At 47.9% G+C, this 18,926-nt stretch overlaps 1 pseudogene; it reads right to left on the bottom strand.

The window, feature by feature from the left end:
• Positions 1 to 491: 491 nt before the first annotated feature.
• Positions 492 to 18,506, bottom strand: LOC131395476 (actin-like protein 9; annotated as a pseudogene).
• Positions 18,507 to 18,926: the final 420 nt, after the last annotated feature.

Below are 18,926 nucleotides of genomic sequence, written 5' to 3'. Positions count from 1 at the left end.
CAGGAACAGGGTATGGGGGTGGTTGAGGATCCTTGACGGACATGGCAAGGGGGTGAATTGGGGAGCTTAGAGCCCAGAGGAATCTTGGGGCACTATATATCAAAAGAAATAGATGATGGAGGGGAGATTAGGGGTTAGAATCTGGGGATGTCTTGGGGTTGGGCTTGGGTGGGGCCCCAACCTGAGAGTGCCCTGGGGGACACAGATCATGGAGACGGGTTTGACAGGGTGAGGACATGGTGGTGTGTCGGGCCTTGATCCTGGGGGAGGTGGGTTCAGGGAATCAGAACTGGGGTCTCTCACGGGATGGACCATGGGAGGTGAGTTAGGAGAGGGCAGAACCAAGGATGTCTTTGGAGGCAGATCTCGGTGGGGTGGGCGTGTGGGGTCAGAGCAAGGCGAGTCTGGGTGGGTCCAGGAGTGGACGCGGCCGGGCCCTGAGGGAAGGGAGGACAGAGCCCGCTGGGTAGCGGAAGCTTTACTGCCCACAACACTCCCCACCCCTGCCCCGCGTCAGTAGCACTTTCGGTACACGATGTGGGGGCCCTGCTCCTCGTACTCCTCCCGCAGGACCAAGCAGGACTGGAAGGCGCGCAGCGAGGCCAGGACGGAGCCCCTGATCCACACCGAGAGGCTCCTGCTGGGCCGGGCCGTCACCACCGCGCGGGCCTCGCAGGGCAGACCGCGCGGTAGCTCCGCGCGGAAGCGGCCCTCGAACCCCGCGAAGAGCGAGGAGCCCCCGCAGAGCAGCACGTTCTGGGCCACGTCCGCCCGCACCTCCAGGGGCACCTTGAGAAGACTCCGTGTGGCCATGGTGGGGAGGCCCACGGGCGACAGCCCTGGGATCGCGGGCGGGCTGAAGAGCAGCTCCGGGCACTGGATCAGCTCCTTGCCCAGCGTGACGTCCGCCCGTCCGGCAGCTCCAGCCTCTGCCGGTCTTCCTGCTCGGGCCGGGCCTGCTCCTGGAGCAAATGGGCCGCCACGTAGCAGTAGCGATGCTTAATGTCCTCCACCGTGTCCAGGTCCTGCTAGCCCAGCTGCACGCCGGAGCCGAGCAGCATCTCCGCCAGGAAGGCCGTCAGGTGGGGGTGCCCGCCAGGTCCAGGCGCTCCGTGGCGTGGGGCAGCTTGTAGCCCTGGAAGACCCGCACCGTGGAGGTGACCCCGTGGCCCGTGTCCACCACCAGCCCGCTGACCCGCCCGTGCGCGTAGACGGACAGCACAGACTGGGAAGCCACGTACATGGCGGGGGAGCGCAGCGACTCGAAGGCCACCTCCACCAGCTTCTCGCGGTTGGTGGTGGGGCTGAAGGGCGGGTCTGAGAAGGGCAGCGGGTGGTCCTGGGTGGCCACGCGGAGGTCGTGCTCCAGCAGGTGGCGCCAGATGAGCTGGGCCGCGCTCCAGTCCACCACGATGCCGCTCCGCACCGGCTGCACCAGCGTCAGCTCGAGGCGCGTGCGCCGCCTCACCGATGAACGTCTCCAGCGCCTGCTGCCCGGTGGGGGCCGGCCTCTGCGGCTGGCAGCCCACGATGGTGGCCACGGTGTAGTGGGCCTCGCCTGCCCCACCAAGCCCACCGACAGGTGCCTGTGCCCGTGTCGATGACCACCGCTCCGGTCTTTGGTGGCAACCTGTCGCCCACCGTGCTGGGGGCTGGTGTCCTGCTGCAGGCCTTGTTTCCCGGCGTTGAGCAGGGTGTCAGGCCAGACCTGGGGGTCTCTGGGGAGGACTGGGGCTCCAATGGGGTGGAGTGATTTGCAACTATGGCTGCAGGTGGCCGGGTGGCCTGCTTGGCAAAGCTGACCCCTTTCCTCTGGGGTGCAGAGGTGTGGGGGGTAAAGGTGAGGCCGGGCCTGCGGCAGGCACAGGCAGAGAGGGAGAGGGGCCGGCCAGTGGTCTGTGACATCACCCTGCCCTCTGCCCCCTTTAGAAGACGTCACAATGAAGGGGTGGGGATAGGGCCCCTCCCTGTCCCAGAAAGCTCCCAGGACACTCATCTAGTCTGGATTCCCCTGAAAGTGCCAAATTTGGAGAAGGAGGAGGATAGAGAGTTCCTGAGGAGGCATGTCTGACCCAGCTCCCTGATCCAGAACCCAGTAAGACCCAGGAATCTTTCTCTTGGTGCCTTGTCTTGAAGTTATTTACAGTGTCCTATGGGAGAGCTGGCCACATGCCTCCTTAGAATATTAAAATATTAATCCTTAGAATATTCATCAGAAGGTGATCAGCTAGTGTGGCTTTAGAAATATACTAAATAACAGCGCCTTATCCATCACATTCAAACTTGGTTGTCATTTTTACTTTTTAATTCAAAACAGGCTGAAAAACACAGCATGAGAAAATGAAGTCACCCATAATCTCACCACTTAAAACTTATGTAAGGGAAAAAAAATAGGGTCTGGCCCAGAGGTGTAGTGGTTAAGTGCAGGCTCTCTGTTTTGGGGTCCCAGGGTTCACAGGTGCCAATCCTAGGTGTGCACTGATGCACCACTTGTCAAGACATGGTGTGGCCGCGTCTCATATAAAATAGAGAAAGCTGGGCACGGATGTTAGCCCAGGGCCAATCTTCCTCAGCAGAAAGAGGAAGAGTGGCATTGGATGTTAGCTCATGGCTAATCTTCCTCTCAAAAAAAAAAAAAAAGTAGGATTCTGCCTCTGACCTTCCAATGCCCCTGCTCAGAGCTGACCTGATTAACGCTTTGGTGCGCAGCCGTTCTGTTTTCAAATGTTTTTGGTTAAAGAATAAGAATAAGCATTTTGGCTGGAAGGATGTCCCCCTCATGTTTTTAAAAAGAGCCATAGTGATGATGTAATCAGATTTTTTTTCTTTATCCTTTGGAGGGTTTATTGAAATCACAACTTTTAACAAAATTTTAAAGAAAAGTCTAATTGTGGTAAAATAAACATAACATAAAATTTACCATCTTACCCATTTTAAGTGTACAGTCCAGTGGTGTTAAGTACATTCACATTGTTGTGCATCCAATCTCCAAAACTTTTCATCTCACAAAACTGAAACTCTAAACCTATTAAAGAACAGCTCCTTCAGCCCCTGGCCCCCACCATCCTACTTTCTGTCTCTGTGAGTCTGACTCCTCTACGGACCTCCTATAAGTGAGTCACACTTTACTTGTCTTTTTGTGACTGGCTTATTTCACTGAGCATAATGTCCTCAAGGTTGATCCATGTTGCAGCGTGTGTCAGAATGTCCTTCCTTTTTAAGGCTGATTACTATTCCATTATAAGTATATACCACATTGTGTTGCTCCGTCCTTCCATCACTGGAAACTAGAGTTGCCTCCACCTCTGGGCTATTGTGAGTGATGCTGCTGTGATCATGGGTGTACAGATATCTCTTTGGGATCTTGCTTTCAGTTCTCTTGGGTATACACACAGAAGTGGGAATGCTGGATCATATAGTAGTTCTGTTTCTAATTTTGGGGGGACCATCATACTATTTTCATAGCTGCAACACCATTTTACATTCCCACTAGCCCTGTAGAGGATTTCACTGACTCCACATCCTTGTCAACACTTGTTATTTTCTGGTTTTTAAAAAAGTTACAGCTATCCTAATGAGTGTGGGGTTATAATAGAGCTTTGAGCATCAGCACATTAAAAGGACACATTTAGTTCAGATGGATTATTCCATTAAGAATTGAACAGACTCTGTTGAGGGCCCAGCCTTTAGTGCCGATAGTGATACAGCTGTGTGTGGACGGGGAGGTGTCTCCCATTTCTCCACCTTGTTCGGCACATCTGCAGGATGGACCCTTGACCCCATGAAAGAGTATTGTGGTGAATTTACATTACAGCCACTTAAGACAATAATAAACGTTTTTTTTCCCTTTAAAGAATCCTCATGGCAAGTGAAAGGGGTGTTAGATGACAGCTTGGAATGGGGCATTGTGATGACTTAAAAATGGGTACTATGGCCACTTTTTCTGATGGGGAAATAGAGGCTCAGAGAGGTGAAGTGACTTGCCCAAAGTCACACAGCTGGAACAGTGCAGGAGCAGGGTTTGAACCCAGATCTCTGAGATACTGCAGTGACTGGGTCCAGGAAACTGTGAGGTCTCAGATCCATCCCAAACAGTGGAAGTGGAGGTTGGGACTCGCTGAGGGGATATTGTGTCTGGCACATAACAGATGCTAGATCCTGGGATACCACAGCAAACAGGGCAGAGACCGTCATGATTAGAGGCAACAATGCCGTGATATTGTTAAGACCACAGATCTGGAGCCAGCTGCTGGGTTTAAACCCCAGCCCCTCCACTTCATGGCTGAGACAAACTACTATTCTCTCTGTGCCTCATCTTCCCATTAGCAAATTGTACGTAATAATAGTACTGACGTCAAAGGGCAGGTATGGGGAGGGACGAGTTATTTGTGCAGGGTTAAGGTCCGTGAATGGCACATAGTAAGTGCTATATGAGGGTTTGTTACGTAAATTACAGGTAATGTATTCTGTATGTGGGTGTGTGTGAGCAAATGACAACTGGAAACATTCAAACAACAGCTTTGAAATGGAATTATATAGGATTAAATGGATTTAAATAGGCATTTCCATTGAAAGGGCATTTCGTGGACACATATCAACCAGACTTCAGATATGTGCAGCGAACTCCTACAAAGCCCACGTGGGCCGGCATTTCTATCCGCCCGCCTGAGGGTGCTGGGAGCCGACATGTACAGCTTCCCGCCGGCAGGGGGAGCCCAAGACCACCAGCTTCTCTTCCTTTCCCCTGCTGCCACTTTGTTCTCTTGGTCAGGAGTTCTCACCCTTGGTTGCAAATTAGAATCACCAGGGGAACTTAAACAAATCCCCAGATCCTGGCTGCACCCCAGACCGATTGAATCGGAATCTCTGCAGATGGAGAGCAAGCATCAGTGATTTTTAAAAGCTCCCAGAAGAACTTAATGTGCGGCAATTGGAGATCTACAGATCTGGGTCTTCAAAATTCTTAAATTCTTCATTCCCCCTGATCATCTGAAACGTGGACAGTGAGTCTGGCTTGTGAGGCAGTTCTCTCAGACCAGCGGGTCCTCTTGCTTAAAGGTGTATGAGAATCTGCAGGAGGGCTTGTTAAAACACAGAGTTCTGGTCCTGTCCAAAGATTCTGATTCAGCAGGTCCAGGGTGGGGCCTGAGAATCTGCATTTCTAACAAGCTTCCAGGTGAGGCTGATGCTGTTGTTGCTCCACTTTGAAAAATTTGTAGCCTTGTAGTTTTGTTTCATCTGGGAGATGAAAGGAAAACTCACAATAAAGCTGGAACTACAAGGTTTCATTATTTTATTTCTAAATACATTTTTGATTTCAAAATTTGAAATTACAAAATATTTCAGGCTTACAAAACTTACACACATACACACAGTCAAAGCATCAAAAATACAGAATAAATCAGGATAGCCAAGGTGCAGAAACAACCCAAGTGTCCGTCAATGGATGAATGGGTAAAGATGATGTGATATATATATATGCAGTGGAATATTACTCTACTATGAAAAGGAAGAAACTCTTGCCATTTGCAACAACATGGATGAACATTGAGGGCATTATACTAATGAAATAAGTCAGACAAAGACAAATCATGTGTGACCTCACTTACACGTGGAATCTAAAATAGCTGAACTCAGAAACAGAGAGTAGAATGGTGGTTACCAGGGGCTGGGGGGTGGGGGAAATGGGGAGATGTTCGTCAAGGGGTACAAACTTCCAGTTAGAAGATGAATGAGTTCTGGGGATCTCAGCACAGCATCCTGATTATAGTCAAAAATACTGTATTGTGTATTTGGAAGTTGCTAAGAGAGTAGATCTTCAATATTCTCATCACAAAAAAGAAATGTGTGATGTGAAGGAGCTGTTAGCTGCATGATGGTGGTAATCACTTTGCTGTATATAAGTGTATCAAATCAACTCATTGTACACCTTAACCTTACACATATATTATGTCAATTATATCTCAGTAAAGCTGGAAAAAATGCAGACTAAAAAGCCAAGATTAATACAGCATCCCTGTTTGTTCTCCAGGGGTTAAGGCAAGAATGCTTAAGTGATCAATGGCTGATTCTCTTAATTTATTGCAGTAGTTGTGTTCTATAAAGTCACGATGAACGCTGAACTATTGCTTCTAGGGGAATGTAGGGGAACTATTGTTCCCTTTATGAGCCATGCGTCCTTGGGGCCCCTTGTCTGGGCTACATGCCAGCACTCATGATGATCACAATCCTGGGCTTGGCCGACCCAGCTGTTTCTCATGGGACAGTTAGCTCAAAGGCCGTCATGGTCTGAGGGAACATGGAGGCCCTCTGGGGAGAGCTCTCGTCCTTGGAATGCAGGTCATACATGGACAGTCCTCCTCGGCAAGCACGCAGCCTTTGTTCCTCTGCCTGCTTAAGCAAGCTTCTCTCGGGGGCAGGGGCAGGTGCACACTTCCGTCCAGCCGGCCACTGCTGGACATTCCCTGTAAGTAATTCCCAATAAACCCATGTGTCTCACTCACCATCTTTGGGTCTTTTCTTCAGTCTCTGTGCAACCTATCCCACACTGCTCACCCAACTGGGCATGTGGCCAAACTGGGAATCACTGGATTAGGATCCTGCAAGTCTCTAGTTACAGCATTTTGATCAACTAATCCATACATAGCTTTGTGTTGTGTGTGTTTCTGTTTAAAAACACCCCATTTAATTTGTATTAATGATCCATTAACATTGAACCCACGGCCAACAGTGCTACAACTCATACCTGAACGAAACTTATCTAACACACGCATGTTCTCTGTAAGTCACGTCACAGCCCCCTTGCACTTAAGAACACTAGACAGCAGCACCTCAGCACTATGCCTGGGGGCCAATGTAAACAGTGAAGGCACAAAAGCACAAAAACGTGACACACGTGGCACTAGATAGACCATGACGATGACATGTTTGTGGTCTGAGAGCTGAAACTAGAAGGGAGAGCCTTGCCTTGCTTGACATCAGCTGGGAAGGAGCGTGCAGATGACTCAAATTTTTCACTGCTCTGTGCATGTCTGCGAATGGCCTAGGAGATCCCACCAGTATTGATTTGGGGATTGCAAATAAATTTTAGCAAGTAGGTGAATTCTCAGATATAGTCTTTGTTAGTAATGACGATCAACTGTACACACACACACACACACACACACACACACACACACACACACAGAATCTCAAGTGCCTGTGTGTATCCACCACCCAACACAAGCAACAATAACACGATGGACACATGGGAAGCCCTCTGTGGATCCTCCCCTGAGAGGATCGTGCTGCTGAATTTGGGGTGTTTTTACATGGGGAAATCACAGTTTTTCCAGGACACTGCACCTCCTTCTGGCTCTGCTGAAATGAGCAGCTCCATCCATTCTTTAGTCTGGAGGTCCCCATTCCCCAACGATGCTGATTCACTTGACCTGGGGTGTGGCCTGAGCATCACATTTTTAAAAACTTCCAGCTCACTCTACTGTGTATTCCGTGCTGAGAACCACTGATTACTCGAGCAGTCTTGCCACAAACCCTGGAGAACACACAGGAATGTTGCATTAATCGTGTCTTTTTATTCTGTATTTTTGATGCTTTGACATCTTGGGGACTTGCTTGGGGAGAGACTGCTCCTCCCAGGACTAGCTAATTCCTAGAGACAGCAAACAACCACCTGTGAGTGCACCTGTCATGTGCAAACCAACCAATGCAGAGCCCACACCCCAACCCTCTCCTTCATGGAGCTCTTATACTCAGGGCCACTGTCCACTTACTAGATCACTCCGGGACCAGGCGCCAGACAACTAGGGACATCCCTGTGCCCCAGAGCCCACCAAAATTATTCAGACTAGACAATCCTAAGCCGGCTAACCCTGCCTCACCCATTTTTTCCATGGAAACCAGAATAAAGGCTGTTGCCCACGTTTTCCCCTCTCTCCCTCTGCCTCCTGACTGACCCTGGTGCCTCCCCATGTGACCCCCATGGCATGGTGTGCCACCTCCTCTTGGGAACCGTAAGAAACAGGGTGTCTTTTCAATGGCAATCATCTCCTGACCTGTTGGCCTCACCATACCTGAATAATAATAAACCTACATTTTAAAACAGATGCCTTGGGAGCTGGCCCTGTAGCCTACTGGTTAAGTTCAGCATGCTCTGCTTCAGCAGTTGAGTCTCAGTTGCAGGGTGTGGAGCTACACCACTCATCAGCCATGCTGTGGCAGCGACGCACATACAGAATAGAGGAAAACTGGCACAGTTGTTAGCTAAAGGTGAATCTTCCTCAACAAAAACATAAAATAAAATAATATAAAATAAAAAAAATAACCACTTAAAAATAAATAAAATAAAACAGACTCCTTCTCCCATTCTTCTCACTCAGAACTCTCCAGGGTATTCGATGGCCTGGCACTTTTCAGTCATCCATGCAAATACTCCCTCCTCCATTCCTGTGGTCACTTAAGAGCTGAACATAATTGTTTTCTCATGCTCTGCTGGGGCAAACGTTAGATGTAGGGCACCTGACTCCCACTGCTGTTAATATTCTCTGCAGTTGAAAGAGGAAGCCAGAAGAGGCTTCCCCTGGGACCTCCATCCCTTGACAATTAGCTCGTCACTGCTCGGGTGAAGGTGCTGGTGGGCTAACCAGGGCGTGACACATCCCAGGGAGGTGTCCTCAGGAGTCATTGTGAGATGGGGAGAGCTGATGGGCATCTCTCACTGGGTCTGCTCACGGCCCTGGATCCACAGACTTAAGAGCAAGGTAGGGAAAGGACCTACAGAAGATATGTGTCTCTCGCCTTTGTCTTGTGCAAACAGGATGCATAGCACTGTACAAATCTAGGGTCTGTTTTTCCAGCCTGTAGACCAAGTATGTGGATATTTGACATCATCTTTCTACTTTAAGTCCACGGCAGTGTGTGTGTTTGCTGAGGCAGGCTCTCCAGATATGATGGAAGCAGTGCCACCCCTGTGAGTGTCCTCGCACAAATGTGTCTGCAGGTGCTGCTGGTATCCGCAGGTGAGTTTCGGGCAGGAGTGGTGGTGAGAGACTGAGTCGTCTTCTTTTTGTTTTGGAACCCAAAACTCTCTGCATTTATGTAAATCTCCTCTCGAAACTTTCAAACACACGAAGTTTTCTATCAGTTTAGTTTTCTTGAAGAAACCTCTGCTGGAGCCTCCTGAACTGCTTCAGGCTGAACGAGCTGACAGCTGCCATCCTAGGACGCCCCTTCACCATTACCCTAGAGATGCCATTTTGAGTTGAATCCTCTGTTTCCTGTAGTCTGTATTTTCTCTTTAGGTTTATGCCCCATTGAGGTGGCACACGTGCTCCCTGAGAAAGAGTCAATGGAGACACACTTTTTGAAAATACCATCAGGTCTAAAGATGTCTTTATTCTTTTTTGTGTGTGTGTGAGGAAGATCAGCCTTGAGCTAACATCCATGCTAATCCTCCTCTTTTTGCTGAGGAAGACCGGCTCTGAGCTAACATCTGTTGTCAATCCTCCTCCCTTTTTTTTTCCCCAAAGCCCCAGAAGATAGTTGTACGTCATAGTTGCACATCCTTCTAGTTGCTGTATGTGGGACGTGGCCTCAGCATGGCCGGAGAAGCAGTGCGTTGGTGCACGTCCAAGATCCGAACCTGGGCCGCCAGTAGCGGAGCACATGCACTTAACCACTAAGCCATGGGGCCGGCCCAAAAGATGTCTTTATTCTATTCTCACACTTAAATGGTTATTTGACCAGCTATAGAATCCTGGGTTGGAATTAATTTTCCTTGAGCATTTTGAAGAGATCACTCCATTGCCTTCTAGTATTTTGTGTTCCTGTTGAAAAGTTCCAGGGCATTCTTATTTTTGAGTTTTGTAGGAAACGTGTTTTATCTCTCTGGAAGCTTGTAGGATATATTATTTTTGTCTATTCTGCTGAGCAATTTTCAATCTTGAAATTCACAACTTCCATTCTGGAAAATTTTCTTGCATTATTTCTTTGAATTTTTCTGTTTTTTTCTTCTCATATTTCCATACATCTGAAATGCCTATTGTTTCTTTGTTGGGCCATCTGTGATGATTCTTTGACTTATTCATCATTTTTCTACTATTTTTCTCTTTGTTCTTTTGTGATGTCTTCCTAAATTTTATATTTCAACACTTCTATTGAGTTTTTCATGTCTCCTATCATTAAAAACATTCTAAAAGATTTTTTTTGTTATTTAAAGTAAAGATAAAATCCTTTGTTTCATGGTTATTATCTTTGTAGTTATATCTCTGAGTTCTATTCAGTTATATTTCTAATATTACTAAGAATTTCTTTTTAATTTCTTCTTCCCTCAAAGTCTGTTTCCTCCAAAGTGCCTTTATTTTCAGAATGACTGTTTCGGTCTCTGTCCCTTGTATGACATGTTTTTGGTTAATTGGGTAAAAGAGTTGATGGGAAGCTCTATGCACGTGTGTTAGCCTGTTTACTTGGTTTTCTATTTAGGGTGACCTGGCTGGGCTGTTTCCTTGGGGATTCCGTAGTGGTAGCTTTTTCTTTCTTTTTGGGACTGGTTGATTCTCAGAGAAGAATCTCTTATATAGATGTGAGTTCATTGGGTAACCCCCTGAAAGGCTGGAATGTTGGACAAATTCTCCAATTCTTTCCCTCCTCAAGGAGAAGCCAGGACTGGGGGTTTTTAGCTCACTTGCCTTGTGCTGACATGGGGAAAGGTCTATGGCCAGGGAGTGCACACTAGTCTAAACCATCACCTTTGTTCTCAGTGGCTCCCAACCTGGGCCACTTTCCCATCAGTGCTCAGACTCAGGCAAGACAGAAACCAGTCCTTCAGGCAGCCCCTGAAAATGCTAGAATATGGGATGTGTGGTACAGCACTTTCCTTCCTTTCTCAGGGAGAATCTGGGAGCTGGGGGTTTCCTCCTGGATTGTGTGGTGCTATGATGGGGGAGGAATTATGGTGAGATGGTGTCGTGTATTTTCCTACTGGCTTCAATGCAGCTGATCTCATGCTCAGTTGAGGTACAGGAGCCTTTCAACTGGTCTCTGGATTTCACAAAGGGAAATAATCTATGTATTGTTAAATCAGTATGTCCATGCTGGGGAAAGAAGTCTGGGGCTTCCCATTCCACCATTTTGCTTACATTATCCCTGCTCTCTTCATATAAGGTCATGAGTCATATTGGATTAGATCCCATCCAAATGACCTCATTTTCACATAATTACCTCTTTAATGACTCTATCTGTAAATACAGCTGGGTTCTCTGCTCCTGTGGGGTTAAAATTTCAACATATGAATTTTGAAGAGATATAACTCAGCCTACAACAATGCTACAACATGGATGAACCTCTAAAACATTATAATAAGTAAAAGAATTCAGACAAAAGAGGTCACATACTGTATGATTCTATTTATATGAAATATCCACCATAGGTAAATCTGTGGGTACAGACGGCAGATAGGTGGCTGCCAGATGCCGGGGGATTGATAATGGGAGTTAGCTACTTAATAAATATAGAGTCTTCTTTGGGGTGATGGAAAATTTTGGGAACTAGATAAAGGTTATGATTGCACAACCTTGTGAATATACTAAATACCATGGAATTATACACTTTAAAATGGTTAATTTTATGTTAGGTGTATTTCGCGTCACATGAATTTGTGAATTTGATGTTATGTGAAAGTGAGTGTGGTCGTGTGTTTATATGTATGTAAAGCGAGAAAGCCATGTGGCAAAAGAGTAACAATTAGTTAAGGGTACATGGTTGTTCCTTCCACTTTTCTGTAGGTTTAAAAATTTTCATGTAAAAAGTTAGAAACCCTGAGAAAAGACTTGGTGTTATTTTTTTCAGCCATTTCCATCATTTTACGCTTATCTTTTCCAAAGGCTAATGGTGATGACTTGTCAGCATAAAAGAGGAAATTAAGTAAATTCTAAAAAAACAACTAAAAGTGAGTGATTAAAGAAAAACACAGGTCTATTACACAGACTATCTCCCTGTTTAAACTTTTCCTAGTAGAATGCAAAAATGTCTTGTTAATGCCCAAACTTCATAAAATGTGTCTGTCTCTCAATATAATGTTTTCTGGCCCATAGTTACAGAGGAAAAGTTGACATTGACACCAAGCTAAGTACAAGACTTTAAACAAAACAGTGTATAGAAAAAGTGTCCCAAGTGGTAACAAAGGAGAGTGTGCGTCTCAGGTATTACTGGTGCCGAGAGGTTATGACAACATCACACTCAATGTGAGTCATTCTCTGCTGTTATGTGCTTGTCATGAACTTGTTTCCTCAAGGACCGTCTACATTTTGACAAAAGCAAAGGTTAGTGTTGTCCAATGATTTCCCCAAAAGTTGAGAGAGTGAAGAAAATCTTGGAAAAGGAAGCAATGGAAAAGAAATATGACTTCACACTGTTAATAGCTCTGTTCATTTCTCAGTCAACAGGAAGCAATGTTTTAAGTATGTCATATCCCAGCATGATAGCTTGTTACTGATACGTAAGCGTTTCACTGGTTTTAGCTATATTTCAGGAGATTGGTTGAGAGTTTGGGGTTGATGTAAAATACAACTTTTCCCATTTAAATAATGGAATATAGGGTTCCAATAGACAGTTTTGTGTGCATCTGCTTTTCAGGAGTGGACAACTGACATTAAGCAGGAGATACCTGTATTGAGAAAACGTTAGTGTGGATGGAACATGGAAATGGCAAAATTATGAAGGTGGTATGCAAGGACAAATATTTGAGGCACACACCAAGACTACTAACAATTTCTTTTTCATCTTTATTTTTCTTCATCTGTTCCTTAGAACAACATGACTCAGCCACAAATAACTTGAATCATGGCTTGTTCTTTCCATTCCTACACCCTTCCATCCACCCACCTGCCCATCCACCCATCCATCCATCTTTGATGCAAGTCAGCATGCTAGGTGTTGAGGATCCAAGATCCCCTGCCCAATTCTCCATATCCTGATTTCTCTTTCCAAACTCCTGTCTGTTCCATCCCTGTCTGTTCAACAAACATTGAAGTGTCCATGTACCTTGGGTAGCAGTTACACAGAAATGAATAATAGCAGGATACTTCCTGTCCAGGATCTCATGGTCTATGGCAGTGCTATGCAAAGTGTGGTCCATGAGCTCTTATTGGCCCTTGAGGGGGAAATGACTTTGGGATGGACTGTCAATCAACAGCATCACTAACCTTTAGTTCAACTGACATTTCTTCCAGAACAAGACTTTCTCAACAAAGGAAGCAGTGTGTGGAATAACTTTCTGGTACAAGCTCTTTATCTCCATGCAGACTATCCCAACTTCTTTGAGTCCTGGTCTAGAATCTGCTTGGAAAGAAGATTTCATTATGAATGTCAAATCCAATTTGTAAGCTCTGGCTGTATGGTGTGCTAGGTTGGGAAGCTCCATCTAAGGTCAGAGGTAGAAAACAATGAGATCAATGACTAACATCTGCCATGCACTTGGGAGTAGAGAGTGGTGGCATGGTACAAGGAATTTGCTAATAGTTACTACTATAAATAAAGTCCTTAGCATATGTCACTTGTTCCTGCTTCTGTCTTGGTTACACCTTGTTGCCACCTGTCTGACTCAGCTTTGGTTTGAGCAGAGCTCTGGGTAAATCACTCTGCTTTGGCCTTGCCTGTGACTTTCTGCAGAGGGCAACTTTGTTGAGGATAGCCTGGCTCTCTGGTCTCTGCCCTTTCCCTTGGCTCTGGTTGTAGACACATAATAAGTTCATGGGCACTAGAGTCATCTATCTCTTGACCATTGCATCTCCTGAGACTTGCAGGCTCCTCAAGAATGGAAGAGGAAGAAATGTCTCAAGCCAGTGAAGCTGCCTCCTAGCTGTTCCACCACCATCACTGTCTCATTATTTAACTCAGAAGAGGTCTCCTGGACATCAGAATTGGTTTTGTTTTAGAGCATGGGTCCATTTGCAATAATGGATTCCCTCATCTCCTCTTCCTAATTGGATCTAAACGAAAAGACTTGGATGTTTGTCGCATTCAATTATCCACATCAGTGCTGCTCATCCTTCTGTGGTTGTGAGATGAGTAAATGTTATTCCATGATCCTCCAGCGACAATCCAAACATAAAGGGCTCTAGGCTCCCATTGCAACCAATTTTCTCTCCAGCAGAAAGGTAGACCCAGAGGGGTTTCTGATGCAACAGCTCTCCCTGGAGCTTCCATACCCAGGCGATGACAACTATCTCTGCACAGACAGAGGCAGCACTGGTTAAGCCCAGGATGCTGGAATCCAGGGAGGTTTTATCTGAGACTGTCTTGGAATGAGGGGGTTGACATGCTCATGGGGTGTTGAGAAAGGTCCCTCACTCCACACACAGACCATGGTAAGTGGGGGAAACACCTTGGAACCCAGCCTTGTGGAGACCTTGGGCGTCTAGGCATGATTGAGAGACTAGACATTCATGGCAGGATGAATCCAAAGAACTGCTCATGTTGTTTCCCACAAACGTGCTGAGTTGAGTCTGAGTTGTGCTTGTTCTTTCCCTGTCTGTCTTCATCGCTGTGAACCCAAGAAGGCCAGGCCTCTAGACAGCAGGAAGTCATCTATGTTGATGTTCAATCCATCTTGAAGGTCAACCCATGCTGACCTTCCATAAAAGCTGTTGGAAGCAGCCAGGCATGGGCACGTGACCTTGGTCATGAGGCTGGTACCAGAACAAACTTTATATCATGGGTTGGGGGCACCTTCAGCTCACCTTCTGAGGACTGGCTATCCACAACTGTGATCCCCTAGGGGAGTTCTCAGTTCTGGCCTCCTGGGCAGAAGAGCTGAGCATTAACTCCAGGAAAGAAGCAACATCCCGTGTTGAGAGAACTTATGATTTGGAATCAGACAAATAGGAATTCAAATCCTAGTCTGCCCTCTTAGTAGCTGTGTGACTTTAGGTAAGTCACATCTACTCTCTCAGCCAATTTGTCATTAAAATTAGTTCCAACCAAAATAGTGTTTCCCTTGCAGAATATCTTCATTCAACAACTGTTTATTGAGTGAGCTCTGCTGTGGATTCTTAAGCTGTGCTAATGGATTGTGAGGCTTAAATAAATAATATAAATGACAGTGTCCTGCAAAATGTCATTTGATTATTAAGATGATCAAGGGTCCATTTCATGCCTGGCCATCCTGGAGAGATGTGAGAGTTTTACTGGCAACAAGAAGGGAAATAATGCTGGTGTCTTCACCCTGGTCACTCAGTGTCAACAAAGGGGTCCTCAGACCCAAATTTTGGCATCCTTAATGAAAATGGGGAAAGAAAGAGGTAAAACCACACTTGGAAAGTTGCTGAAGGGGCTTCTCTTCAACCCAAATGAGAAGTATTGATTTAGGAGTCACAGTGTGATAAGCCAGCCCGGATTCAAGTGAGTCATGGCTAACTCTGCCAGCTCTGGCTGTGTGACTGGCAGGGCAGGGGTTGGGGAGGTTGGGTGGGTGGAAACATATTTTCCAAAAGAGGTCTTGGGGGGGAAAGAGTTTGACAGAAGCTCATGACACTAGGGGACCACAACCAGAATTGCTAGCCTCTGAGGAACTGCTGGTTAGAGATTCCAAATATCCAGGGCTTTGCATTTTTTAAAAGATGCATCAAGAACAGTGGGACCCTCTGGGCACCTTGGAAGGAAAGGTGAGTTTGAGGACTCACAGGACAGAGTGTGTGCGTGTGAGTGTGTAAAAACTCCTGAAATATATATTACAGTGTTTTTTTTTTTTTTGGAGGCGGGGTGTAGAATGCCAAGATAAAAATAGGGACTTTGAAATCAAATCCCTATTTGTTCAAATCTTGGCTCTATTACTTCCTTGCTGGGTGATACTGGACAAGTCTCTATGCTTCTCTCAACCTCTATCTTATCCAAAAAAAAAAAAAACACCACATATAAATAACAATGCATACAGGCACTGTTTTCTTTTATTGTGATAAAACATACATAACACAATTTACCATTTTAACCACTTCTGAGTGCACTGTCCATGGCATTAAGTGTATTCGCATTGTTGTGCAACCATCTCCACCATCCATCTCCAGGACTGGAGGATTAAAGCATTAAGCACATAAAACAGCCAGATGACTGCTACACAGTCAGCACTCAGTCGGTGTCAGCTCCTTTCGGGGTGAGGACGTGTGAGTGCACAGAGCAAGACCAGGTTCATTTGGACACTTAAATAGCCCTGGACAGGAGTCTGCAGTAGAAGCTCTTTACCAGCTGGGGTACTGGCGACTGGGGGGATTGATTGGCTGTAAGTTGACTGAAAGGTGTGAGCAGGCTCATTCTACTTCCTGGGGACATTTGGCCATGTGTGGAGCCATTTTTGGTTTTCCTGACTAGATGGTGGGAGGGAAGTGCTGCTGGCATCAAGTAGGTTGAGGCCAGGGGTGCTGCTAAACTTCATACAGTGCACAGGACAGCTCCCCACAACAGAGAGTTATCTGTCTACAAATAATGCCAAGGTGGAAAAACCCTGTTGTAAGCCAGTGGGGTTGGGAATGAGTGGATTTTTAAAGACTCTGCTAAGGGATCTCAGAAGCCAGAGAAGGAGCAGGTGGGTTTCTACCCAGTAAGGACAAGGGCATCACAGAGCAGCACTCATGAGGATGAACTGGACAAGGTCAGGCTTGACCATGGAAGGGGTCATGATGTTGAATAATAATAACAGGAGTCGACATTGACAAGAATGTCCTATGTGCCTGGCACTGTGCTAAGTGCAGATCATCCAGCCAGAACTCTTTAATGCTTTCCCCTTCCAGAGAATTAGTAGTATTTACAATTTATTGAGCACTTGCTGTGTGGCAGGTACTAAGCTCTTAACATTCATGCTTTGATATAATCTTTACAACAATGCCTGTGACCCAAATTATCACCATCCATTTTATGGATGAAAAAACTGAGGTTGAGTAGCTGCTCAAGGTCATGTTGCTACAAAGTATTTGAGCTGGGATCCAAGCTCCTGGGTACACTCTCCTAACCACCAATCCATACAGCTCATGTGATCTATTTCTTCTGCTTGGAACAACTTTCCCTCCCCTAGCTGCCTGGAAAATTCCTACTTGATCTTCAAAACTCAGTTCCAGTGCCTCCTCCTCTATGAAGGCTTCCCTGTCCCCACCCCAGGCAGAGTTTGATTCTCTGGGTACCCAAAGCATCATGCATGTGTCTCTATTACATTTCTGATTAGACTATTCTGAAACTATGTGAACAATGCTTGTTTTCCCTCTCGAACTCTGAATTCTATAATCACAGAACTAACTTATCTTACTTCCTTACATCATGGACTGACTTTGGAAAATGCTGCCAATAAGGCAGCCCATTCCGTTTTTGTTTGGATCTCACTGTTAGAAAGTTCTTCATTAGGGTGAACCGCACAGCCAGCCTCACTAAAACCCACTTCCAGGCAGCAGGAAGCAGTTGGTTCTACGGCATCAGTAGCCCGGGGTCGGGGCCGCCTCCGCCGAGCCGCGCCGCCGGATTTGTAGCGGCCGAGGCCGCGCGCCCCTCCGGCGGCTGCTCGGCCGCGCGCCCCTCCGGCGGCTGATTCAAGGAGCCTCCCGGGCGGGGGCTGCGACCCGAGGGCCGCGGGCGTGGAAGAAAAGGACGCGCCCCCAGCGCCCCTCGGGCGGCCACCTCGGAGCACGACCCTCGCGGGCCGGCGCCACGCGCTCTGATCCGTCGGGACCCCAGCCATGGGCGCCGGGGGCCGGCGGGGGGCGGCGCCGCGCCGCTGCTGGTGGCCGTGGCCGCGCTGCTGTTGGGCGCCGCGGGCCACCTGCACCCCGGAGAGGGTGAGTCTGGGGTCCGGGAGTGGGCGGGGAGTCGCGCGGTGGGGAGGCGATCCCTCGCCAAAATGGAGCCCCAGCTGTGGACCAAGAGCCCTCCCGGGTGGGGAGGCGGGTGGCCGGGGCGGTCACTCAGGTTCCCCTGGGGGCGGGAAGCCGCTGACCTTGGTCTTTGCCCGCCTGGGCTCATGGCTCCGCGCCCCGCGTGCCGGCCCCGGGCTGGAGCAACCTTGCGCCAGTGCCTGCTCTGCCGCGGGCGCCTCTCCGGAGCGCGCCTCGGACCCGTGCCTGGCTCTCTCCGACCCCAAGTCGCTCCGGAGAGGGGACACACGTCCTCTCTGGGTCGCCTCCGAGAAGTGGGGTCCCTGGGTCCGGGAGGCCACGGACAGCCAAATGCGCGGGGCGCACACGGTAAGGAGCCGGAGTCGAGGGTGACAGACCGGGGGGTCCCTTGGGGTCGCTGCTGCTAGGTGACGCTGCCCGGGGCGGGGAACTGTAGAATCCCTCCATCCCCTTCCTGGGATCGAGGCCCGTGGCTACCCCGGACTTCAGGTGCATGTTTACACTTTGGGATTCTGTTTCCACATGTCCGGAGGCAAACTCCGGCGCCTTGGGAACAGCACAGTTATAGTAGCAGAAGGAGTGGACGTTTTTATCATGATTATTATAGTGGGTGTCACCGAATGCCACGGGCTGCGCCATCCTATCTCTCTGGACCCTCAGAGTGGCCCCTAAAGGCTGACGCTGTTGTTCGCCCATTTCATAAAGGAGTAAACTGAGGCTCAGAGAGGACGCATAACTTACTGCCCCAAGTCAGTGCCAGAGGGAGGGCTGGAACCTCTCCGTGTGGTGCCCACCCAAGCTCTGGACTGCTGCCGAGGCTCCCTGCTAACCTCCCCCCGCCAGCTCCGCCCGTCATGAAGCGGTCTTTTACCATCAGACTTGGGAGGTCTCTAACCTTGGATGAGCCTCTCATGCGCCCTAACCCCGAGGGCCTCCCTCCTGCGTGTCCCTGTGTGGCAGCAGACAGAGGCCAACCCCAACCCCAGCATGCTTCTGCGGCTTGACAGCAGGCCTTTCTGGTTGTGGGACAAGGACTGAAGAATCGTTTAAGAGAAGACG

This window comes from Diceros bicornis, chromosome 31, assembly GCF_020826845.1.
Source record: "Diceros bicornis minor isolate mBicDic1 chromosome 31, mDicBic1.mat.cur, whole genome shotgun sequence".
In the NCBI taxonomy this organism is placed as follows: domain Eukaryota; kingdom Metazoa; phylum Chordata; class Mammalia; order Perissodactyla; family Rhinocerotidae; genus Diceros; species Diceros bicornis.
Note: the sequence above shows the minus strand (reverse complement) of the source record. Positions and strands in the feature narration are given on the sequence as shown.